General features: G+C 35.6%; 1 protein-coding gene across 3 annotated transcripts in view; it reads right to left on the bottom strand.

Annotated features, from left to right (window-relative positions):
• The window catches only part of TRPC4 (transient receptor potential cation channel subfamily C member 4), a 260,284-nt gene extending 236,618 nt beyond the window's left edge, over positions 1–23,666 (bottom strand). Inside the window, exon 1 of one of the 3 annotated variants that reach the window (XM_043998714.1) lies at positions 23,044–23,666. The gene's annotated coding sequence lies outside the window, so the exon portion shown is untranslated. Of the gene's footprint in view, positions 1–21,535; positions 21,981–23,043 lie in introns of those variants that run through there. The other 2 variants (XM_043998713.1, XM_043998715.1) reach the window with 2 other exon arrangements.
• Positions 23,667–26,813: the final 3,147 nt, after the last annotated feature.

The following is a 26,813-nucleotide window of genomic DNA, read 5'->3' as shown; positions in this document are numbered from 1 at the left end:
TTTATTATATTCTCGCCTTATGTGAACCTGGGGAGAGACAGTAAAATGCCTAGCTATCTATGTCAATATATTGCAACTTTCAGGAAGGAAGCATGTGAGATGAGACAGAGACAGAGACATAGATATATGTCTTGGGAATTTTAGGCATATATATATGTCTGTGTATACAGATATATATGCATATGTATATACATAAATATACACACACATATACACATATATGCCTAAAATTTCTAAGACATAAGCAGTTATAAGAAATCATAGGGCAGTGGTATTCATATTCACAACTGAACTGACTTTGCCCCAATTCACAGAATTTTCAGGACAGATAAATAGACTAACACAGAGTATGTGTGTGTTTTATTACAGAAAAAAGAGATTTTTCTTTTCTTCAGTGTAAAGGGACTGTTTTTTTTTCTAGCTAGCTAGCTAGCTGATCATTTATTTAATTATTTAGTGTGTGTGTGTGTGTGTGTGTGTGTGTGTGTGTGTGTGTGTCCTTGGAGGAAGTAAGTACTCAGAAAGGGATGGATGTCTTTGGGGTGTGAGGAGGGAACAAGGGTCTGAGGAAAAGATCTATTGGCCTTTGGACAATTGTCACAACAAAGGGCAGCTTATTATATTTAGAGAGAACTGGCCTCCTGATTTGGGATACTGAGTGAGTCATAACAACCATTATTGTTTACTTCATACAATAACATCTCTAGTAGTGATGCATAGCAGAAGTCCCCACTTCACTATCATCAACAATTTAAAAAAAAAAAAAGAATGAAAGAATGAATATAAAAGGGAAGAAAAATTTAGGTAAGACCTACAAATGCATTAACATAGAAATGGGGAAAATGAGGGAGCTCAAATTTGGTACTTCATAAGCTTCATATCTTTGAAGGAAAACAGAGATGATAAATTATAGCTAACATTTATGTAGTTTTTACTATTTGCCATGCACGGTTCCATACGTTTTATAATGATTATTTCATATGATAATCAAAACAACCCTGAGAGGTAGGTATTATGTTTATCCCCATTTTACAGATGAGATAACTAAAGAAAACAGCAGTTAAGTGACTTGGTCAGGTCACATAGCTAATAAGTATCTGAATTAGGGTTTGAATTCATATCCTCCTGACTTTAGGTGTTGCGCCCTATCTACTGTACTACCTAGATGCCCAGAACATCCAAACTTGATAGCAAATACAAAATTTAAAGGAAATGAATGATTACCTACAGATTACAAAATATTCCAATTTTTAAGAATATGAAATAATAATTTTAAACAACTCACCCTTAGGAAGCGGAACTAACAACCCATAAGTAACTATTGAGGAGAAGGTATGGAGCCTTGATTGCAACAAATGTACAAGTAAATGCTATCAAATTTTTAATGCCTGTTACACTAATTAGCCTCAAAATCTGAGAAATAAAACACTATCATCCTCCTTTGATGCAAAAATTCTAGTTCAACTCAGCAAGTAATAAAGCAAAGAAAGAGGGCTAGGGCCTATATCATTACTGAATATTGAGGAGAGATATACACATATACACAGAGAAAGACAGCAAAGAGAGACAGAAAAGATTATAGGATGCAATCTGCTAGAGAAGATGGGAAATGAAAGGGGATGAGATTATAACTAGTTGGGTTGTCCTTGGAAAAGATAAAATCCAACTGTTTGTTAGAAACAGAAAGAAATAAACTACTGAAAGAAATAAGGATAGAGAGGGAAATTATATCAAGGGGTTTTGAGATTAAGAGGAGGTCAGAAGAAATTCATGACAAATGGCCTTAATTTTTCAGTAGAAAATAGTTCAGTAGTACCTACTGACAGCAAGATGGCCAGTGGATAAAATTCTGGGCCTGAAGTCAGGGAGCATTGGGTTCAAATATAGCCTCAGACACTTACCAGTTGTGTGATCCTGGGCAAGTCACTTAACTCAGCTTGCTTCAATTTCCTCACATGTAAAATGAGCTGGAGAAGGAAATGATAAACAATTCCAATACTTTTGCTAAGAAAACCACAAAAGTGGGTTGTGGATGACTGAACAACTACAAAATAAGTGCTAGGCACTGTGTTAAGCATTGTTTATACAGAGAAAGGCAACAGACAGTCTCTGTTCTAAAAGAGCTCACATTCTAAAGTTAGAGACAACATTCAAACAGCAACATAAAACAGGATATGCATAGGATAAGTAGGAGACAATCTTGGGTTCTCATTTGAGAGAGATGTCGGGGAAGACAAGGTGTGCAGGGTTTCAGGGGGAAGAGAAAAAATGAAGAATTTTTTATGGGAAATGAATTAAGGAGGGGTGAAAGGACTGCCTTGCTGTAGCAAGAGCCTAGTTGAGGTTGGCTAAGATGAATTGAAAATGTACTTATTTATATTTATCAGATTTGCTCTAGATTCTCATAAAGAGGCTCATTAGTAGTAGGAGGGGAAAGCTATAGATGGATGGTAGAAGTAGTACAGGGCTGAGGTTTGTCAAGAGAAGGGTGATTATAAGATAAAGCAATAGCAAGTCATGAGCAGAAGACAATGTAGAGTTGAAATGGCTAATTATTGGTTTAAAGATAGAAAAGGAAGAGAGTAAAGGGCAGGGATAATGTCTTGAGAAGTACTGAGAAATGGAGGTCTGGATGAGGGTAAAGAATAGGTTTAGGAAGAGTAAGACATAGAGGGAAGTGGAATAACAGGAGGTTATGATGAAATAGGAAAATGTCAGTTTCTTATTAAGGAAGCAGCACTTGTGGGTAAAGTAAGATTTAGTGTGTTATCAGTTTGTGTGACTGAGCTGGATTGAAGGAGTAGTTTATAGAATATAAGGAGGTTGAGGGAAATAGGAGGTTGGGAGTCTGAGGAAACACAACCACAAGAATGTAAACATCTCCTAGTAAAAGGGCAGGTGTTGGGAAGAAGAGGAAGATGAGTAAGTCTGGTTCTGAATTCCTTGAGAAAGGAGGTGGGTAAGGGACGGAAAATGGAGATTGGAGTTGGGGATGCGAATAATATCATAATAATATCATACCTACTCATGGAACTCAATCTATCAAGACATCATTAAAGCCTTTACAATACAATTAATAAAGAAAAACCTCTCTTTAGAGAAATAATGATAAATGATTGGTAGATGTCATTCCTCATGTTGGGACTTTGTCAGCATGATTAAAAGGACAATACTGCATAATTTATTTTATAGATTTAATTCTACATCAATCAAATTGCCAAAGGGGTCGCTTTATAGAACAACAAAAAATAATAGCAAAATTCATTTGAGGAAAGCAAAGGTCTAGGATCTCAATAAATATAAACTGTTATATTTTAGAATGCATTATATGTAATATTATTGTAAGCTATATTATCAAGCAACAGTTTTTATATTTGGTAATAGTTAAAATAGAGAAATACATCCATCAGTGGAACACACAAAAAAGGCAAAAATAAAAAAAAATAGTACAAGTAAGGGGAGGGACTCTCTATTCACTAAGAACTTCTAGGGAAAATGGGGAAAATAGCAAAAAGTGAAATTAGACCAATACCTTATAACACATAACACAGTAAATAATAAACAAGCAAAGAAATAAATATTGCACACAAAACTTACATATAAAATGTCACATCATTGAAAAGTCCACAAAAAAATAGAAGGTACATTTGACAACTGAATCTCAGGGGAGAAATCTTTTATAAAATGAATAATATGTAGACAATTTTGATTAAAAGAAATCAAAATGTTTTTGCACACATTCCATGAGTCTAGGATAAAAGTGGAAGCTGTAGATCAGAAAAAAAATAATATGAAATATCTATGATGGAGGTCTACTAAACAAGATGCATAGGGAATTAATAAATTTGTAAAACTGAGTCACTCATTAAATGACAAATAATCAAAGGATACAAGAAGTTTTCAAAGGAAGAATTTTAAAAATATTCCAATCCCTAATAGCAAAGGAAAAATAATCAAGAAAGAAAATTAAAATAACACTCAGATTTTACTGCACGGGCAATAAGTGGTAAAAATGACAAAAGTTAGAAATATTAGAAGGGATATGAGCAGAAAGGCACACTAATAAATTATTTAAAGTCCTGTGAATTGGACCATTTTCAAATTATAGAAAACAGGGGCAGCTAAGTGGCACAGTGGATAGAGCACTGGCCCTGGATTCAGGAGGACCTGAGTTCAAATCCAGCCTCAGACACTTAACACTTACTAGCTGTGTGACCTTGGGCAAGTTGCTTAACCCCAGTTGCCTTACCAAAAAAAATTATAGAAAACAATTTTAAATAATGCTAAAAAAAAATGGGAGGTAGGGAGGAAAAAGGGAACAAGATTTTTTTTGAGCACCTATGTGCTAGGCACTATTCTGAGTACTTTACAAATAGTAGTTCATTTCATCCTCACAAAAATCCTGAAAGGTAGGTACTACTCTATTATCTCCAGTTTACATTTGAGGAAATTGAAGTCAACAGAAATGAAGTGATTTTACTAGTGTCACACAGTTTTAAATGTCTGAGGCTGGACTTTACCTCTTCTTACTTTGGGCCCAGCAGTTTTTCCCTTGTGCTATCTGGTTGGCCTAAAAAATACATAGGTCATTTGGCTGCACCATGTAATGAATGAAAGGTATTCAGTTAATACTACCGGCACATAGGATTATAGGGTGATAGTGGAACATTATTGCCTTATAAGATATTACAGATAGGAAAAAATTAGAGAAACATCAGAAGACATTTGTGAACTGATGTAGAATAAAGCAAGAAAAATCAAGAAAAGTAACATGCATAATGACAATGTGGATCAAAAGAACAAGAAAACAAAATTAATTATATATCATTATAATGATAAATCTAGATGAAGAAATTAACCTGGAAAATAGGTAACAATGTGCATTCTTCTTTTCCTTGGAGAGGTAGGGGATTGTGAACATCAAAATATTGCATAAATCTCTGGATATGCCAGGGTTTTGTTTTTTTGGTTTTTTTTGCTTAAGTTTTTTCTTTCTTTTAAGGGAAGATTTACTGGGTATGAAATGAGGGACAAATAATATATTTGAGATGACTATGGAGAATGTACAGATCAGAACAATTTGTCCCAATGGCCATGAAGGGGGCTGCTTAGAGCTTGACCAGATGTGGAAGACACCAAGGTAATTCACTGCATTCCAGGCCATCCCCAGTCATTTTGACTTTGGTTCTGCCACTGGACTTTGATGACTCTGGAGGAGAGAGTAATGCTGATGAATTTTCACAACTCTGTCTCACTTAAATCTAATTCATGTTCAACTCAAGACTCCCCATGATGTCATTGGTCCTCTTGAAAAAGGAGGAAAACAACAATAACAAAAGTCAGGTGGATTGGAAGACTGGAGGACAAGAAAACACATAAAATTTAATCAAGAAGTTTGCCCATGAAAAGACAGAGAATTTGGATGGTCTTAATATGAGGAAAAAGGTTCAAAGGAGCAGAGAAATCCTTTTGTAGTTTTGTATGATGAATTCATAGTGGATGAAATCATACTGATTTTTTTCAGTTTAGCAGGTAAGAAATAGTAAAAAATCAGAGTATCCAAAAAATAATATGGTAGTTGATAATACATCAGACTGAGAGGACAAGGCTTGGTAAACAGGCAAATGAAAACAGAGAGAGGAACGAGAATATGACAGAATCTCAGAATATGGGCACACTCTGCTGACATCTATAATCATAAGACTGAATGAATAGGAAATAGAGAAGGGGTATAGATTGGAGTGGAATATTAACAGTAGTAGAAAGGTTTGCCCTGTTGGAAAAACCTGAAAAATATGTTCCATAGTGACAAATGGGACATAAAACATTGTTTTCAGCAAGCATTCAGGAAATCTGTAACTCGGGTGTCATTCTGCCAGTGCTGATATTGACTATGGCACCATAGGGGTGAGGGAAGTGGAACTGAAGACATGTGCCTGCACTATAGGAAATCTCATTCCCAAGTGTTCTGCCTTTATTTATTGAGGTTGTGGGACTTTGAATCTCTTCATTTTCACCCAAATTGTTGCTAATACCTTGGCAATTAATATGCAAATAGTGCCTTGAGCTTCATTTATTTCAGTTTCATATTTTTGAGAAAAATGTTAACTTGCCCTCTTTGAGTGATATCTGTAAATTTTTAGTAAACTGGAACAATACCTTCCCTTAAGGATTCCAATGCAGAACCACTTAAATAGAAACCATAATAAACTGGCTGCATAATTCTATGGAAATAAGCATTATACAATACACAGTTGACCTGTGATCATGACCATCACATTTTGATGGATAAAATTACTTTGGTTACATGGGGAAATGATGTGAAGATCAACATGTAAAGCACCAGTTAGTATAAATGGCTTCATTATATAAACAAATATGCTCAAACATCAGCCCACTAAGTTATTAGGGAACTGTGAAATAAAATATTTATACTTAATTACAGAGACAAGAAAATTATCTAAATACACTAGAATCAATATTTTTATGGCACTCTCAGAAACACTTCACATTACAATGAAACACAAGGGAGAAGATGGATTTGCATTCATTTGATGAATGTCACCTACATTATCTCAGGGAGTCATGTCTGATTTACATATTTCAATTTTTGCTTGGAGGTGATTTCTGAAGTTGGCACTCAATAAGTGTAAATTGTCAAAATCTGTTTTATGAAACTGTTCAAAATTCTGTGTCTGGGAAGTGCTTGTATTTTTTCCAAATACTATGCTTGTGTGTGTGTGTGTGTGTGTGTGTGTGTATAAAATAAAAATAAACATATCATATATATATATATATATATGTATCACATACTTATTGACAGTTAAGTGATATGAAGTATAGAACATTGGGCCTGGAGTCAGGAAGACCTGAGTTCAAATCTAGCCTCAGATGCTTATAAGCTGTATGACCCTAGGCAGGTCACTTAACCCTGTTTGCCTCAGTTTCCTTATCTGTAAAATAAGCTAGAGAAGGAAATGGAAAACCATTCCAGTATCTTTTCCAAGGAAATGGGGTCATGGAGAGGTAGATACAGCTGAAGCAAATGAACAACAAATTACATATTTATATTGACAATTTTTGTGTTTTCCTTCTCTTGATTTAAAACTATGATGGTTTAAGCAATATATTTTAAATTATTTTTCTTCAAATTGTCCTTGCCTTATATTCTTCAAAAATTTGAGTCTTAAAGAGAATAAATTTACTTTGTACTATTATATTTTTCCCATTAATTTTCCTTTGGAAACAGAGTTGGGAGCGGTCATGAGGGTTATCTAGGTCAGACACATATGCAATTTTAGCTCCTAATTGAACGTTTCCTGTGATAAGGAATTCATGACTTCAGTTGTTGACTTTTTATTCCACTATTGAACAACTTTGAATGGTGAAGTATTTTTCACTTGTGTTATGTGCATCTTTATAACTTTGGCTCATTGATTACATGCCAAATACTACAACAATACTATTTTATTCTTCTCCCTGACATATTATCAAATATTTGAAAACTACTGACAAGAACAGGTATGGTGTGTCTGAATTCCTTGTTCCTAGGAAAGTTGACACTGGTAGATCTCTTCTTCTTGGGAGTTGTGAGATGTAGTAACTTGTGCCAAGCAGGTATCCAAACTGTTTGCCATTAATAAGGTAAAAGCCCCCCAGGATCAGAAGGCCACCAGGCTGTCTATGGAGGAACAAAATTCAAACCTGTGCAGGTCAGGAATGAAGTAGGCCCAAGCTCCTATGGCAGTAAGAGTGGGGTAACCATGAGTAGCCCCTTTACCTCCAGGCTGGGCAAAATAGGAACATCAAGTCTTTAAAATATAAAAATTAAAAACAAATATTCTCATTTTCTCTCATTTTTCCCTCCAGGTTGAACATTCCTCCAAAAATTCCTGAAATGATATGATTTGCAGATCATGTATTCCAATTTGTAAAATGCCCCATGTAAAATGCTCTACCCAGACATAAATACAAAAATCCAAATGCTGCACAGAGTGCAATAAGACTATTGCTTTCCCTGATTAGAACATTCTTCAGTAAGCCTTCCCTAGTGTTATCCTTCTTTTAATTATTTTGTACTTATCCTGTATATTCTTTGCTCTTTTATATATTTGTTTGCATGTTTTCTCCCCCATTAGATTGTAAGTTCCTTCAGGGCAAGGACTCTTTTCACCCTTATTGTATCCCCAGAATGTCATATATTAGGAATTTAATAAATGTTTGATTGATTTATTATTGTGGTCTAATTTTTCATTAGGCTTTCCAGTAGCTAAATCATACTGATGACTCCTATAGAATTTTGGTTGACTGAAAGTCCCAGGTCTTTTTAATCCTGAACTATATCACCAGTCCAAGTTTCTCATAGTTTTTATTTGTACATTAAAAAAAATCCTTAATGTAAAATTCAGCACATTTACCAGCTAAACATCCTCTTGATGGTTTTGCTTTATTATTTCAGGCTACCTAGATAATTCTGAATCTTAATTCTATAATTTATTATATTTGCTATCCCTCCCTCCAACGTTGAATCATCTATAAGTTTATTATACATGCATTCAATTGAACAATTCTGCATGCATTTATTAAGTGTTTAATGCATGCAAAGGCATTCTGCTAGGCATTGAGAATACAGAGAAAAATGAAACAGTCCTTACTGACAAAGAGATTCAAATCTGTTGGATACAATTTGTACCCAAATCAATGAATACAAATCAAATACAAATTGATTTTTGCCATGAGAGTAATAACAACTAGAAGAATCAGGGAATGCTATATATATGAGGCTAAGTATATAGCTGAGTTAAGACTAGAAGGGAGCTATGCATTCCAAGAGATGGCAATAAGTAGGAGCACTGGGATAACCCATGCAAAAGGATGAGGGCAGAAAATGGAATATATTGGATAGGGATTACCAAGCAGAACCACATGGCTTCATTGTAGAGATTGTGAAGGGGAAGTAAGGCAAAATTAATATGTAAAGGTAGGCTGGAGCCAGATTGTAAAAGGTTTCAAGTGCTAAATAAAGCGGTTTGTATTTTATAATTGATTCCAGGTCATAGTGAGGGACCAAAGCTTCTTGAGCAGACTTGTGTTTGAGGGAGATTCTTTTGGTAGCTGTGTGCAGAAGGGAGACTTAGAGAGAGAGACAGACAGACAAACACAGACACAGAGAAAGAGAGAGACAGACAGAGACAGAAAGAGAAAAACAGATACAGACACAGAGACAGAGAAATAGAGGTGAGCATATTGTTTGGGATTCTGACAACTTTCCCTCAGACTTCCCAATAGGTAGGAAATAAGAGATTTCTCTCCCCTCCATGCCGTTGGCAGTAGCTTCAAGCATAGAACAAGAGAGCAAATTTCTTGCTGAATGGGAGGATGTCCAGAAAAGCTGACTAGAGGGACTACCCTGATCATACCTGTTACATAGCAATAAAGAGACAACCAGTAAATTTGAAGAGAGTAGCTTCTGTCTAGTGGTAGTGTTTGAAGCCATGATACAGAGGAACATAAAATAAATGGAAAGTGAAAAAGTGGAGGCTACAAGGTAATATATACTAAAAGTACTATCATTCCATCATCTTGTGCACATATAAAAAATCATAGGAACATATATTTAAGTTTAGAAGGGGGAAGAGTAAAGGAATAAGTATTTAAGTTCCTGCTATGTACCAGGCAGTGTAAGTACTTTATAAACATGGCATTTGATCTTCAGAACAATCCTGCGAAGTAGATGCTACAATAATTCCCATTTCACAACTGAGGAAACTGAGGCAGACAAAGACTAAGTGACTTGCCTGGTGTCACATAACTAGTTAGAATCTGAGGCCAGATTTTAAGTCAGTTCTTCCTGACTCTAGGATAAATACTCTATCTACTATGCCACCTAACTCACTAAGGTTAGAGGCCATTAAGTCTACTACCCCCTCTTCATTTTACAGATAAATAAAGTGATATTCAGAAAGATTGTGACTTGCCCGGGGTTATGGGATCCAAAGGTAGGTCTTCTGCAATCCAAGTCCACTACACTCTATATTGTACCATGTAGTACCATGGAGGCTTATTATGAAAGCCATTTCCAGTGACATATCTAAGATCACCAAAGAAAATAAGATTAGTGTTCTTCATGCTCCTACTAATTGCCTTTTCTTTTCCAAACTATCTCAAACTTTTCCGATACAGAATTTTGTTGTGAATTAATGTTAAACTTATTGATCTTTAACTTCTTTCCTCCTCCACAACCCCCATCTTCTCTCCCTCTCTCCCCTGTCCTGGGGATATCTCCTAGTACCTTTCTTTTTTTTTTCTTTTTTTTTTTTTTTAGTGAGGCAATTGGGGTTAAGTGACTTGCCCAGGGTCACACAGCTAGTAAGTGTTAAGTGTCTGAGGCTGGATTTGAACTCAGGTACTCCTGACTCCAGGGCCGGTACTCTATCCACTGCGCCATCTAGCTGCCCCTTTTAAATTGATCATATGAAGGGCAGCACATCCTCTGTTTATTTAAGAGAACTGATTTTTTTTTAAGCTGGAAAAAAACATTCACAAAGAATCAACAGGCATTATCACAATTTCCCAGAGGTTTCTGGGCAAATGTTGCCAGGGAACCAGGAAAGTCCTGAGGCAGCATCCAGAGGAATAGAGTTGTTGACTACACAGCAAGTTCCATGACCTCCTTTCTTATTCTCCATGATTTATCATTTTTGATAATGATTCTAGATCACAACTGCCAGTAGTCTCATATACAGCTTGCCTGGGTCTAGTTATTCAAACTCATTTAAAATAGTTAGGAACTTTCTTACAGAATCCATGCCCATATTGAGATTCAAATCTTCATTTTTTTTTAAATAATTGAGGGATTATTTTATTCTTTCCAGATTGAAATTATTAATGTAAAATGTTGAATATATTGTCTCCTGGACCTCTACCTAGTGATAGTCTCCTACGCTTCAAATATAACCTGTTCCAAATAGAAGTCATCATTTCCCTTCCTACAAGTTCTCCTTCCTAACACTTTTTTTTTTTTGCTATTAATAGCACCACTATGCTCTCAGATTAATCTTTGATTTTTACTTCTTTACCTAAAATAGTGTGATTCAATCTCTGCAGTAAATTTTATAAACTATATGTCCCTTGCTGTTAACAACCCTGGTGTTTTTCATCTCTTTTCCTCTAGATTATTATACTAGCTTCCTAGCTAGTCTTTCTGCTTGTAACCTATTCTATCCCCAATTCATTCTTTACATAACTGCCCAAAAATCATTTTACTTTTTTTTTACCAAGATATTAATCTTGGGGACTTCACATTTTCTATTGAATAAGGAATGAATTCCTCATGATAGCATTTATGACCCACCACATATTTTCTGCAACTTCATTTTTAACCTTATGTCATAAAGTTCCCAGTCATGTCCATTGTAGTCTAAAGTGGACCATGCCCTATTCACTGTTCTTCTCTATGCTTTTGAACATATCTTCCACCAAGTGACTTCTTTTACCACTACCACTATCATAGTTTTTAAAGACTGTTACTGAGTTCAAATCTAGTCTCAGACATTTACTACCTGTGTGACCCTGGGCAAGTGACTTAGCCTTGTTTGACTCAGTTTCCTAAATGACCTGAAGAAGGAAATGGCAAACAATTCCAGTATCTTTGGCAATCAAACCTTAAATGAGGTCACAGTCAGGTATGACTAAAAATCAACTGAACAACACAATATAATTAGTAGGAAACCGAGTTAGGCATTATATCCAGGTCCTGTGATGATTAGCTTTTAGCTCTGTCCACTGTGCTTTGATACCTCTGTGTTGGACTACCTGGCTTCCTATCCCTTTGATTTGTGAATTCCAAGATGACATAGTCACTTTTTGTTTTCCTTCCAGGGTTCCCATAATTTCACAAATTAATTTTTACCTTATTGATTAAAATCAAGAACCAAATAGCAGCTGCTGCCATCATTACTTCTAACTCTGAAAAGTCAAATTGTTATCAGGAACTTAGAGGGAAAGAGCCAAGATAGCAGACTAGAGGAGGCAAATGAGTTCTTCTAATATTCCCTGCTAAACAACTTTGAAATAACCCCCACCCCAACTGAATTCCAGAGTGACATAGCCAACAAAAATTGGGGTAAGACTTTTTTTTCCAGTCCAAGACAACTTAGAAGGTCAGAAGGAGAGGTCTGTGACACTGGGCAGGGGGGGGGGTGCTGACCCATGTGGCAGCAACACTGTGGAGGACCTTGGAAGTGGCAACATTAGCTTTGGGAGCTCTGGTAAATGGTCATAAAGAAACTACAGGGTATCCACGTGCTGATACTTGATGCAGGACAGGGCACTATTTGGCAACTCCATTGCCTATATCCACTTCTGGGTCATAAGGCAGAGAGGTCCAGGGAAGAACACTTTTGATCACAAGGGTGCAAGGGCCCTGAGGAGCAGTATCACTAGCAGTACCAGATTTCTTATTGTATTACAAAGTAGTAATCACAAAAGACATGGCACTGGCTAAGATATAGTGTAGTTCCTCAATGGGGTAGACTAGATACACAATAAACAACAGTAAATTACCATAGTAATCTAGTGTTTGATAAACCCAAAGATCCAAGCTTTTGGAACATGAACTCATCATCTGACAAAAAGTGCTAGGAAAACTGGAAAGCAGTTTGGCAGAAAGTAAGACTAGACCAACATCTCACACAGTATACCAAGATAAGGTCAAAATGGGTAAATGATTTAGACATAGAGGGTAAAGTCCTAAGCAAATTAGGGAAACTAGACAATTTTACCAGTCAGATCTATGAGAAGAGAAGATCTATGAGAAGAGTTTATGGCCAAAAAAAAAAAGAGGAAGAGATGATCATGTTAAGTAAAATGAATAATTTTGATCATATTAAATTAAAAAGCTTTTGCACAAACAAAACCAGTATTGCCAAAATTAGAAGGAAAGAAGGAAATGGAGGGGGAGAAGAAATTTCAGTGTTTCTCTGATAAAGAACTAATTTCTCAAATATCTAGGTAACTGAATCAAATTTGTAGAAAAAAATAAGAGCAATTCCAAAGTTGATAAATGGCCAGAGGTTATGAACAGGAAGTTTTCTGAAGAAGAAATCAAAGTTAACAATAGTCACATAAAAATGCTTTAAATCACTATTGATTAGAGAAATGCAAATTAAAACAACTCCCGTGAGATACGAACTCACACCCATCAGGTTTTTTAAGATGACAGAAAAGGAAAATAAAAAATGTTGGAGGGGCTGTGGGAAAATGATACGCTAATATACTCCTCATGGAGTTGTGAACTGGTCCAACTCTTCTGGAGAACAATTTGGAACTATGCCCAAAGGTCTATCAAATTGTGCGTATGCTTTCACACAGCAATACCACCACTAGTTCTGTATCCTAAAGAGATCAAAGATAAGGAGAAAGGACCTATATATACAAATATATTTAGTGCAGCTCTTTTTGTAGTGACAAAGAACTGTATGTGGTAAAAAAATATGAAAGTTTTTTAACAGTCGGTTAGGATAACTGAAAAACTGGCGTCTTTCAGTTATCCTAACCGACTGTTAAGAAAGGTTAAGTAGGGAAGATTTATGATCTAATATCCCATTTTAAATCTCACATGTAAATGGAGAGGATGTCTATCAATTGAGGAATGGTTTAATCAGTTGTGATTATGATGGAATACTAGTATACTATAAGAAATGATGGGGATAGTTTTAGAAAATCCTGGGAAAATTTCTATGAACTGATACAAAGTAAAGTGAGCAGAATCAGGAAAACATTGGACACAATAATAGCAATATTGTAAAGAAGACCAAGTGAGGGACCTGGCCATTTTGATTAATAAATGATCAAAGATAATATCAATGTACCCATGATGAAAATTGCTTTCTACCTCTGGAGAGAGATTTAACGAACTCTAACTGCAGATTGAAGCATGCTCTTTTTTATTTTTACTTCCTGTATGATGTTTCTTCTGTGTGTGTGTGTGTGTGTGTGTGTGTGTGTGTGTGTGTATTATGTTTTGCAAAATAGCTAATATGGAAGCATAATTTGCATGGCCACATACTTAATTGATACAATATTGCTGGATTTCACAATAGGTAGCAGTTGTGTAAGAAAGCAGGAGAGAATGTGGAACTCAAAAAAAATTTTTTTAATGTAGGCCATAAATGAATGAATTAACAGAAAGGGGGAGAGAGTATTTCTTAGGACACTAAGAAGTTAAGTGACTTGCCCAGGGTCTCACTGCCAGTTTATCAGAAGCAGTCCTTGAACCTGTGTTTTACTTGTTTATAGGCCATCTTTTTATCCTCTCTGCCTCTCAGGAAGGTGACAAATATTAATAAGCATTTGAATAATTATTTTTTAAAAAAGATGAAATTGTTATCAAATCAGTAATGTATTTGATTGTGGTTTTTTGTTTGTTTGTAGAATGATCCTTTAACCAGATACCTAGTTCTAGAATTCCCTATCTCTATTACATCTAGCGTTTGCTCCAGTTGTACAGACTGCACTGTAATGCTATTACAAATAATTTGATTACTTGCAGTTTTTACTAATAAGAAAATTCACCATTTCTAAGGTAGAGGATAATAGAAGGCAATTCATTTATTAACCAAAAATAATAATCAAATCAGGGTTTGGTTTTGTTTTGTATAATATGGCTAATTTCCAATATGTCTAAAATGAGCCAGGATATTTCTTTTAAAATTAATTTTAGAAAGCAGTCCAATGGAATGGCCATCAAAATACTAGTTGATTAAACTGATATTCCACAATATAGCTGTGTGTGGTGAAATCAGGCAATAACAATCTGAGTAGCAAATTAAGAATGAACATACCCAGAGCTTTCTCACATCATCAGTTAGATATAACATTAAAATTTTATTGGTCTTAAGAAATCCCACTTGTGTTGCAGAGAAGTATGTCTAATAAATTTATTCATATTCCAGAATATTTAAAATCTTATTGCTCCTGTTCAGAAGCAAGTATCTAATATCTAACATGATTATGAAATTATACATATTAAATTTCTTCCACTAGAGATTGATCATTTTCACTCCACCTTTCTCTCTTTACCCTATTCCTAGTTCCATGGACATTATTTGCCATCAAGCTCAAGAAAGAGTATTCTTTTGAAGAATAAATCTGTTGATAAATCAGCTTTAGGTCTGTACAAAGTTAGTTATTAGCTTCAACAGGTGGCATCACACAGATTATGCAGCTGTTTTTTGACGGTAATATAATTTAAAGACTGTTTGTAGGTAGCCTTTGTTGTCCAGTTTACTCTGGTGACATGTAGTGGTTTGATTTTTTGACTTCTAGGTAATGTTTTGAACCTTCTGAGGTACCATAATTGTGCTGATGTCTTTAGTAGGTTTTGTATCAATAAAATTCTGTTCCTTTCGTATTTGTTTATATAACAAAATGCCAATCTCATGATGGAAAAGTCCTATAGGCTCATAGATATGAAACATAAGGAGTCCTTATAAGTCATGGAGTACACCAAGCCTCATTTTACAGATGAGGAAACTGAGGTACAGTGAAGTTAGGTGACTTACTCAGGATTAAACATCTAGTAAATTTCTGAGAGTAGATTTAAATCCAGGTATTCCTGACTCTGAGTCCAGTGTTCTGGCCAGTAGTTCATGCTGTCTATGTTTATTTAGGGTATTATCACAACTAATGGGTTAAAGAATCAATATCCATGATGCTCATGTATTTATGAGTAATCAGGATAGAAGTGGAAAGGACTTGTTAAAATCTGTTCTTGTGGCTAATCCTAAAAAAGAAAACTTTCTCTTCTTTAATAGTGATTACCTTTATTGTTTCTTTGTTTTTAGGTGACCTGAAGGGGAAAGATACTTGCCTTATAGACTTTAATATCTTAATAATTTCTAATTTGGTATTACATAAACTTTATCACTGATGTTATTTGTTAACACAGATCACATCAAGTGACTTTCAAGAGATTTCATAAATGCAATGCAAAACTTCAGGGAGCAAAATGTAATAAATACATATTTGATTCATTCTATTGTCCTTGCCATTTAAAAAAAAAAAGGATGTCATGTCCTAGATAAAGATTTTGAGATATGTTGTTTAACTAAGGTTTTAACTAACATTTCAGATTTCATGTTTAAAATTGCATCCAAAAATTATCTGTAGGTTCTCAAGAAGCAATTTGAATAATGTTGTATCACACTATTGTATTTCAAAGTTAATATTTAAAAAGAGAGGAAAGAAAAACCCAATATTAGTAGGCATCATCTTCAGGTTAACTAACTTAAGGAACCATGTATTCAAATTACTCATTTTCACCTCTAAATAAAACAGAATAATATCAATATGCTTTGGAAATGTTTAATTTAAAAGAATCATTTGATGTAGATGCTGAAGTTTAAGTCAATTAATCTCCCTGGGCTTTACTTTATGTTATGTGTTTGTGTGTGTGTGTGTGTGCATGTGTGTGTGTGTGTATATGTATACATATACATATATATGTAAAATCAACTTCTACCAATATTTGACAAATATATTGTCTCAAAGATATTGCAAAAGGAAGAATATTTTAATTCAAATGGTTTGTATCATATACTCTAAAATAACATTCTAATATATTTTAAAAACAAAAGTTAAGAAATTTAAATTTCACAAGAAACTAGAGATTACCTTTGAAATTAAATAAATAATATCATACATAAAAGACTAAAAAATATAGCATCATTATTGTTTAACATCCTAAATAATTCTCTTCTTTCTGTTCATTAGTTTATTATTGAAATCTATCCCTTTGCATAATTAGCTTTCTCCACATTATCTGGCAAACAAATTATGCACATCTGCTATCACATGAATTATTTAGATGTGGAGAAATGATTTGGGGTTCTCAGTTTCAAAACACTAGTTCTATATTCTAAACTGCCATAGTATATTTTGTTGATTTCAAATGTGTACCAAAAACCATACAAGGAACATTTCTTATAATTTATTTCTCAAAGTAGTTTTATTCTAATAGCCTTATTAAAATCACCACCACTTAACAAGCTTTATTGCACAGCAACAAGGTTTTAATAGTGCGTTTACTTTGACAGTTTCTCAGTAAATAATGAGCTCCTTTTGCTGTTGATTTCAGTTAAGTAGAGAGAGAATCTCTGGTGCAGAAGTCCATTTTTTTTTTATCTACTCAATTTGAATAATTTTTCCAAAGTCTAAATTCTAAATAGTGAAGTTTTAAACTCCACCAGTTTCATTTAAGTGTAGACACAACAGGGTATTTTCAAGACTGTTTCAGGCTTATTTCTAAGTTTCTTTGGATTTAGCAAGTGGAAATAAGATACTGGTAGCTAAATTATAAAAAATAATTTTGAATGAATGGCTCTGCAGCTTTGAAAAAACAATAATACTGAATGTAGAGTCCAGGAACCTATGATTGAATATCAGCTCTGCCACTGTTCCGTAAAATGAGGTTATTGGAACAAATGGTAAGGTTAATACCATTGAGGAAGACTGCTGGCATATTGGATAGTTAACTTGCATTGGCTCTCAAAGAGCTAGGTTCAAATCCCTGCTCTGACACATACTAACTGTATAATCCTGGGAATATAATTAACCTTTTGGTGAGCCTCAGGCAATTCTTGAAGATTTTAAATTGGAAAATAGTTGCTGATCTGCATTAGTAGAGGGAGTGTTCTCACCAGGAGTTCTATTCCTGAATTAAATCAGAGGTATGGCTTTTTTTTTAAGTCAAAGTCCATTTCTAATATTATTCTAAGTGGAAAACATATTTAATAAATTTCAAAGCATTTACTAAGTACTCAGTATGTGCCAATAACTATTCTAAAGTCTAAAGGTACACTTCTGAAAGATATATAATCCCTGACGTTAAGGCATTTATGAGCAATATTTACTCTAAATCAGAGATTCTCAATCATGTGTGTGTGTGTGTGTGTGTGTGTGTGTGTGTGTGTGTAGAACCTCTTTGGTAGTCTGATAAAGCCTCTAGACCCTTTCTCAGAATACCGTTAGTTTTTAATCACGATTGAAGGAAATGGTTAAGTTTTAATTAGAGGTAAGAGAAAATGAAGATGTGTTAATTTTTTCCCATCCAAATTCACAGAATGCTTGAACCTTGAACACAGGTTTAAATACTCTTAATCTCAGTAGAAATATTAAATTTATACTTCTAGGATTTGTGAAGTAAAACAGATTCTGAAACTGTGATTTTACTAGCTTGGGTATCTCTCTTGATGATGTCTCTTCACTTTTCTCTAACTTCAAGACTTGCTGAAGCCCTGAGTGGTTAATTAATTTACTTAAGTGACAATGAAGCAAGACTTATACTCATGTTTTTCTTGGTCCTTGAGGTCAGGGAGTATCTTAGTATTTTATTTGTATTATAAGCATCTAGTTCAATCCCTGACACATACTAGCCCATAAATAAATATCTGTTGATTGATTTATAGCCAGCCATATTGCTTTACTTTAGTATTATTTTAAAATTTAAATAATGTTCTAATAAAGACTTTCTTATACAGAACAAGTTCTAATTGGATCTAATGACTAACAGGGGATCTTATTACTCTTGGCTCATGTGATTATTTGGTCACTTAACACTTTCTCAACTCCAACAAACTTAGCTAAAAGTCATGAAATGGCTATTCAACCAGATTTCTCAGTCTTAATTTCTTAAAAGTATACCATGCTGTTGTTTTTTTTTTTTCTATTTTGAGGTTTTGCATCACTGCTCTGATTTTTTCTCTTGTAACAGGATTAATGCAGAAATAGGATTAATGTTATGTATATATATATATATATATATATATATATATATATATATATATATGGATATGGATATATAGATATAACCTATATCAGATTACCTGCTGTCTAGGGGAGGGGGGAGGGAGGGGAGGGAGGGAAAAAAATCTGAAATTGTAAAGCTTGTATAAACAAAAGTTGAGAACTATCTTTACATGTAACGGAAAAAATAAAATACCTTATATGTAAAAAAAAAATTTTAATTAAAAAAAAAATTTAAAAAAGTATACCATGCTAGGGGGCAGCTATGTGGTGCAGTGGATACAGCACTGGCTCTAGATTCAGAAGGACCCAAGTTCAAATCCAGCCTCAGACACTTGACATTTACTAGCTGTGTGACCCTGGGCAAGTCACTTAACCCTCCTTGCCCACAAACAAACAAAAAAAAGTATGCCATTCTATAGGGGGAAGGAAAGGGAGTAGTTAGACCATAAAATTCTAAGGTTGATGGGACCTTAATATCTAATAAAAACCTTATACTTTCTAAAATAATACTACTTAATTTTCTCCAGTTAAAAAAACTATCCTAATTAAAGACTTCTCAAGAAAACAGGATAATAAAATGACTTTGCAAACTGTTATTTTTTCATATATCCAGCTATACTTTATGTCTTTTTAACCGAATTATCCATACCATAGTTAAGGCCCATTTCATTCTTGGAGAGAAAGAATTCCCAATTATGAAAGTATCTTTTTATTTCATCTTTTCAAATAGAACTTAATTGCAACATTTTAATCATTTAATCACTATTTGACTTTTTTCTGAGTCTACTTTAATATTTACGTGTGTGTGTGTGTGTGTGTGTGTGTGTGTGTGTGTGTGTGTGAGTGTAGTTTGGGGACAGCACTCTAAATGTCTGTTATTCTAAGAGGACTCAACAAAGCAGATTAACCAGAAGACTATGTAGAATGAGAATATTATCTTCAAGTTGCTTAATGATATTCTATTTATGAACCTTTGAATTGTGCTTTTTTAATTCTAGAGGTATAATGCTAATCCATGGTATCAGCTAATACTCCTAGATTTTTTCATGCCCTTTCCTGAAATTCTATGTGTGATTCTCATTTAATAGTCCTTGTTACACTGATTTGCATTTATTTTTACTAGAACACTTTAAAAAAATTCTTCATTGTACCAACATCATCTACTCAATTTTCCCAATGATTACTTGTCTCTCCTTTCACCCAGAAACATTCTGTCATCTCATACACATTCATTCATTTGTTCATTTATTCATCATATATTCATTGAATACCTGCAACGCATAAGACTATACTAGAAGCTGGGTAAGGATAGAAAGAAACATAAGTGGAGGCAGTACATTCTCTCTTCCATTAACCATGAAACTAATGAAAATATAGTATTTTCAATATATTCTATGCTACCTCAATAATCTATGTTTTCAACATGAGTACTCAAAAACAAAGAGCATTACATCCCAATAGCAGAGTACATCCTATGTTCTGTGTTTAAGCACACACAGAAATGTTCTTGACTAATTTTAGTAGGGAAATCCAGATTATCCTACTCCCTTTGAACAACTATGAAGAAACTCTCCAGTACTATTTTTTTTTTCTGATGAGCATGTTTGAAACCAAAGGCCAACAAAAGGGGACATTGAGTCATCTATTCAGGATTATCTTTCAGAAACAAAACAAAACAAAACACCATTTAACGTTGCTTTAAAGTATTTTCCTCCTCACTGCTTAGGGCATCTCTCTTTTTACTTTAAAGTTTCATGGCCCTAGCATTTCATTAGGTAGGAACCTAATATTCGGTAATGAATACTGCCATGATTCCATCTCCCCCAACCCCAAATATCCTTGTGTTTGAATCCTTATTGACAGGTGACGAACCCAAGTGATTCGCTGAAGCAGGAGGCAGGGTCTCGGGTTTAATTTCACTGCCAGTTGCCATGCGACCGAGAAACCGCTTGCTCCAGTCCCAGTAACAGAAGAGAGTGCTTTCTGCTCCCTGACAGACACATGGGAATAAAAATGACGCAAGGTTTAAGTCTGAGAAGATATTGGCCACTTAACTCTCTTCTCTCCTCCAACGTCAATTTTTTGGACTTCTTTTATACCTACTGTTTTAGGTACACTGCCCGCAGGACCATAACCAGCCCATGGACCCTGAAATTTTGAAAAAAGCTTAAAGCCCCTAAAGCGTTGCTGAATTCCTTCAGTCTCCTTGTTTACCATATAAGTCGCACTGGGCACTCCATTCCTCTCGTTTTCTGCCTTCGGCTGCCTCCCACCCTCTTTTAAAAGTCAGGAAACTCCTCTAGCCTATGCGATGGCATGCCCAGCGATAGTGCAAGCAAAGAGGGGCGGAGGAGCAGGCTGACTTCTTCAAAGCTTCCCCTGATGAGAGCACAGTACTGAAATAGATTCACCCAGGGGTTAGAAGGCTGGAGCGATGGGGAAGAGAGAGAGAGAGAGAGAGAGAGAGAGAGAGAGAGAGAGAGAGAGAGAGAGAGAGAGAGAGAGAGAGAGAGAGAGAGAGGAAAGAGTGGGGAGGGGGAGGAGAAAGCCTCATTCCATCTTAGCCCATAACCTCCTTGGATGGCTTGGGGTTGGGGTCAGAGGGGGCTTGCAGCCCTCTGAGTCTCTGGAGAGAGCCTGGGAAAACTTAATAGTGCTCCATAAAGAGACTATCAGGTGCCGCCTCTCCCCATACTCCTAGTTAGCGGTCAGAGAATGCACCTTTTACCTGGAAAGTTGCTGTTCCTGGGTCAGTTCTCAGGCGGAATCACATCCCCAGCTGCGCGACGTTGTCTGCAGCTGTGACTTGTGAAAGCACCCCCGACTGCGGCTGCCTTTGGGATTTCCTCAATCTCCGCTGAGTTTCTGAGTGTTCGGTTTTCCAAGGAAAACACATGAAGTCACAACCCACGCAGTTGGCACTGAACAGAGGGTAGTACAGCTTATCAGGCTGCAATGCCATGGGTGGCAAGGAAAAAAAGGAGAGGGAAACAGTCCAAAATGGGTGGGGATGGGGGTAGGGTGTGGGGACGGGACGAATTAAGTCCTGAGCGGGAAAATCTCAGTTCCCAAAGCAAACAGATTAGAAGGTTTCGTCTATCTTTGCACTTAGATGGGTGATTGACTAAATGTCGTCACATCCCATACTTGGACTGGAAGGTTGGGAGAAAGCCGGGACCCTGCCCTACCGACTGGATTGGCCATACCCCAAGTAGGCAACCACATGCTCTCTATATAGCCCGAGCTGTTGATGCCCCAACCCCCCACCCCTTGTCAATCACTCTCACCTCTGGCTAATCTTGAAAAGGCTCTCGACCAAACCATTTCAAGGCAATTAGACCAACAGGTATTAAGTGTCCACTGTGCACTAAGGCACCCCGCCGTGGCCAAGCTGAATTCATTCCCACGCCATTCATTATCCAGAGCTGGGCAGACTCCGGGGTGAACCTGAACCTGAATCAGGTAGCTGATTCAGACATTTAGGGGGCAGCTATCTGGTTCATATATAGTCAGGTTCGCTGCATCTCCACCTACCCAGTGAACTTCCATTAGCCAGGATAAACAGTTAGAAGCAGATTTCCAAAAAGAACCGGGTCTCCAGGGGACGCAGAGCAATACAGATTAGTAACGCAAACTCGAGAAGCCCCCTCCAAACCCCGTCTTCTCCCGGTTTTTTAGCAAGCCCTCCCTTGTCCTCAAGGTGTCAGACTTCACCACCAGCAAGCCCCGAGGAAGCAGCTTCCACAGTGTCAACAATTTAAGGGGTCTCGATGAATAAATTATAAACAGCCAACCCATTCTCTCCCCTATCCCCACTTATTTTCCTCAAACCTATTTTCCCCTAACAACAGTACAAGAAAGCATTATATTCCCCGGTGCGATATTTAAATATCATGGGATTGCCTCCCACTCGTGAAAACCGGAATAGGATGGTGTTTATGTTTGTGTATTGTGTGTGTGTGTGTGTGTGTGTGTGTGTGTCTGAGAGAGAGAGAGAGAGAGAGAGAGAGAGAGAGAGAGAGAGAGAGAGAGAGAGAGAGAGAGAGAGAGAGAGAGAGAGAGAGAGACATGGGTGTGTATAGATAGATGTGAGTGCGCGCTGCACATAGTGAGCTACCTAGATAAAAAGTTATCCCATTCGTCTCGCTAGTCCCTTTTTATGTTAACACACAGGTTCCGAATTTAAATATCCGAATGAGAAAGAGAACACACCTTGCCAAGTTGGCAAGAACTTACTTGGCTTTAAAGGTGTCTTGGAGATGTCCATTGAGCCATTCATTCGCAAAGCTTTTTGTTCCTCATTCTTGTCCTAGGAGAATCTTTTTGGAATTCCATTTTCAAATGTGGAATTACAGACTGGATCTGGGTTCGCAATCATTCTGACCATCCCCCTTTTCCCGCCTCTACTTTAATGCCCTTCGTCCCTTCCAAGTCCTAGCCTTCTAAATGATCTTCATCACTTCCATCCAAGGAGACGGCTCCCTTGGCTTTGCGCTAGTGCAACAGATGAGTGACCAATTATCCTCTCGTGGTCTTCCGTGACACGTTATTATTCCTGGGAATCTCATCCCTTCTGCGAGAAGTACCAATCGCTTCCCATGGAATAGGTTCTGCTGGAATTAAGGTGGAGAGGCAAGAACAGAGCAGCCGTGCACCACCAAAACCCCTAGAGTTGGAGAATTCTCCTCCAGATTATCTGTCTCCCTGCCTCATACACCTGGGCTGATAGTTTGGAGGGTTTGGAATTTTTTGTTGTGGTTTTTTGTTGTTTTGGTTTTTGTTTTGGTCAGAACAGACGTCTGTCATTGAAGAGCATCTCATACAATGACTCGCCTACCGCCTTTTTCTGCTAGTTTTCTTATTCGCTCTTCTCCTCCTTGATCTCCTCAGATTGCCTCGCTAAATTGCTTTCCTGATGGGATTCCCCACCCCCACACCCCTTTTTCTGCCATGGTAAATTTCTAAGAGCGCCACCTTTAGGATGTTGCTTCAAAAATTCTGGGACCAAAAAAGAAAAGTGGCTTTGTACTGAAGGGTTTTGAAAAAGAAGATTGGATTCTTACTTCTCTTCCCTCCTTAAGATAAATAAAATAAATGGCCAGTGTATCTGAAAACGACATCCTATGCATTGTTCTATGCAGAATTTAACTTTCCTCTCTAGAAAATATGTAGTGAAACATATAAAGTATGTATAACATTCAATAAATTTAGTTCCATTTTCAGCATAAGAAAAAAAACTACCTATATGATTGTCCAACATGTGGGAAAAAACATTGTTTTTTTTTTAAAAAATTCATTTTCTTTAAAAAGGAGTGTTTTCCCATAATGTCCAAGTTACCTAATTAGTATACATAATTTAAATTTTAAAATTAATAAAGCTCTAAATGAAATAGAATAGAATGTATCAAATAGTTACTTCAGAGAAGTAAATGGCTGGACTTTTGTCTTCCTTAAAAGTTAGACCACCATATGGTCCTCAAAGGAAAATAAATTCTCATGTCAAATCTTTTGAATTTTTATTACTAAATTAGAAAAATGATTCATTTTAGTTGTTTCATACTTACATGAAAGTCCCCATTATTCATTCATTACAATTATTTTTCTTTCCTCATTCAGATGCACCATCATATGTTTGACAGATTGTATTGCCTATTTCTTCATTTATTTTTTTTTAATAACTGGGAGGGCATATTCTTATAAAACATTTTTAAAAGATTAAACATAAAGGGGAAAAAATCAAGAAAGTACATGTGATTTCCAGTCTAAGAGCAGAGAAAATACTTCAGTCCCTATGGTAAGAGGAATGCTATATAGAGTCTTGTAGAAATATGTTCTGTGTTTTCATGAGGTTATCTACTGTTGATTTCATATTGGACCCAAAATGATTAGCGATGATGGTAAAACTCATTATGAATCTGTTGAAAGTGCTAGCAAGCACTATTATATCAGTCATTGCAGACTGAAAGAAGCAGTTTTGGAATTAAAGGATAGAAAGTTTCAAGTTAAGATATGCCCTTGAGAACAAAAATGTACATTGTAAAATATTAAATGGGTGCAATGAACATCTCACAAACTGGTAGGTTAGTTTCAAATGTAGCTTCAAAATGCATTTAAAATAAAATATTTCCATCGTGACTTAGTATTTTTCTAGTCCCACCTTAGAAAGAGATGATAAAGCTGGTTTTTAAATGATGAAGACATATGTGAAATGAAGCATGCTTTTATTAGAAATAAAATAATTATCTGGAATATCTACCTATCCATAGACATATTTATAAGAATTTCATTGTATTTGGCTTCATGCACAATATTATTTCCAGTTACTTACAACACGATTCTAATAAATTTTTTGCATCCTGGGACTCTCTTTAAACAGAAATTAAACATTTTCTGTCATAGCTATAATACCTTAGAGACATTGTCACACAAGATAATGGATAATTTGAAATTTTTCACTTTTCACATGTTCTACTATTGACACTTTTGCTAAGAGCAAGACACTATAATTTGAAACATGTACCACAATGCCTTACAGAATGCTCAATAAATATTTTTGTATGAATGAATGAATATATGCTTGAAAGAATAAATTAAGTGAGCCATGATTAGATAACCTTGATTAATTCAATTAATGCCATATAATCATATGTTACAGAGATAGATTTATATCACTATATTGATTTATCTATATTTATACTATCTGCCTGTCTATCCTATCTATCATCTATCTATGTAACTATCTCTCTATCTCTTTATCATTTATCTATGCATAGCAGATTAGAAAACAAGGATGTCTCTTGAAATTCTCTAGTTGTTTACCAGCTGAGAGGCATGGGTCAACAGAAAGATGAATTAATTAATAACTGCCATATTTCCATCACATAAAACCAAAGAGACTGGTGCATAGTATATGGTAGTAACTGAAGAAGCAAGCATCTAAACAAGATATGGCAATTAGAGTTTGTTCTTCCAGTTAACATTAGAAAAATCAGTGATAGATGGAATTGCATGACCTTTTTGAATAAAGATTGTCTACCTAGGATGATAAGGATAGGGTGATCTGTGAGAAGGTTTAGAGGAGCTTGCTTTGAGTGTATTTAAAGAAAAGTGAAAATAAGGGACAAAACTGTTGAAATACAAAAGGGCAGATATAATTTAGAACTGTATGAAGAAACAATTGATTTGAGGCAGTCATTGGATCCCATGGAAGCATATATTATGCCCCTCCCAAATTTAAATGTGGATCTTTCTTCAGTCTAACATTAAGGATATGGTAGTTTAGGAAATCAATTTTGCTATTTCAATCAAATTTTCTAAAATAAGTCAAAGTAAAAGAAAGCTATGTGATATAATGAATAGAGATTAGGCTTGGGTCTAAGTTCGGCCTGAATTCAACTGCCTCAGTTACTCACTAACTGTGTGATGCTGGTTTAATTTCTGTCAAGCTATTTCTTTAGCTCTAAAAACAGGAGGTTCTATGCTAATTGACTTTAAATGCCCCTTCCAACTCTTAATCTATGATCCTATGGAGGACAGTATGTTTTCACCACAAATTGTTTTGTTCAGGATTAAGCAGAATACCATGTAAATGTTTAATCCTATATGAACCTAATATGAGCAGCTGGGTGGCACAGTGGAGAGAGTATGGGACCCGAAATCAGAAAGATTCATGTTTCTGAATTCAAATCTATCTTCAGACACTTACTAGTTATATGGCCCTGGGCAACTCATTTGACCGTATTTGCTTCAGTATCCTCATCTGTAAAATGAGTTCAAAAAGGAAATGGCAAACCACTCCAGTATTTTGTCAACAAACCTCAAAATGGGTACAAAGAGTTGGACATAACTAAACAACAACCTAAATTCCTTTGTAGCCTATATTTGGAAATGTCAGAAGAGAAAGCATTAACATAATTTGATTAAAAGGTTTTGTTTTTTTAAGTGAAGAACTATATTGCAAAATTAAGTGTTGTGAGGGAAATAATTTGGAAACGTTAAACAACTAT

This window comes from Dromiciops gliroides, chromosome 3, assembly GCF_019393635.1.
Source record: "Dromiciops gliroides isolate mDroGli1 chromosome 3, mDroGli1.pri, whole genome shotgun sequence".
Classification (NCBI taxonomy): domain Eukaryota; kingdom Metazoa; phylum Chordata; class Mammalia; order Microbiotheria; family Microbiotheriidae; genus Dromiciops; species Dromiciops gliroides.
The sequence above is the reverse complement of the archived record's forward strand: the minus strand, read 5'-3'. Positions and strand labels throughout refer to the sequence as shown.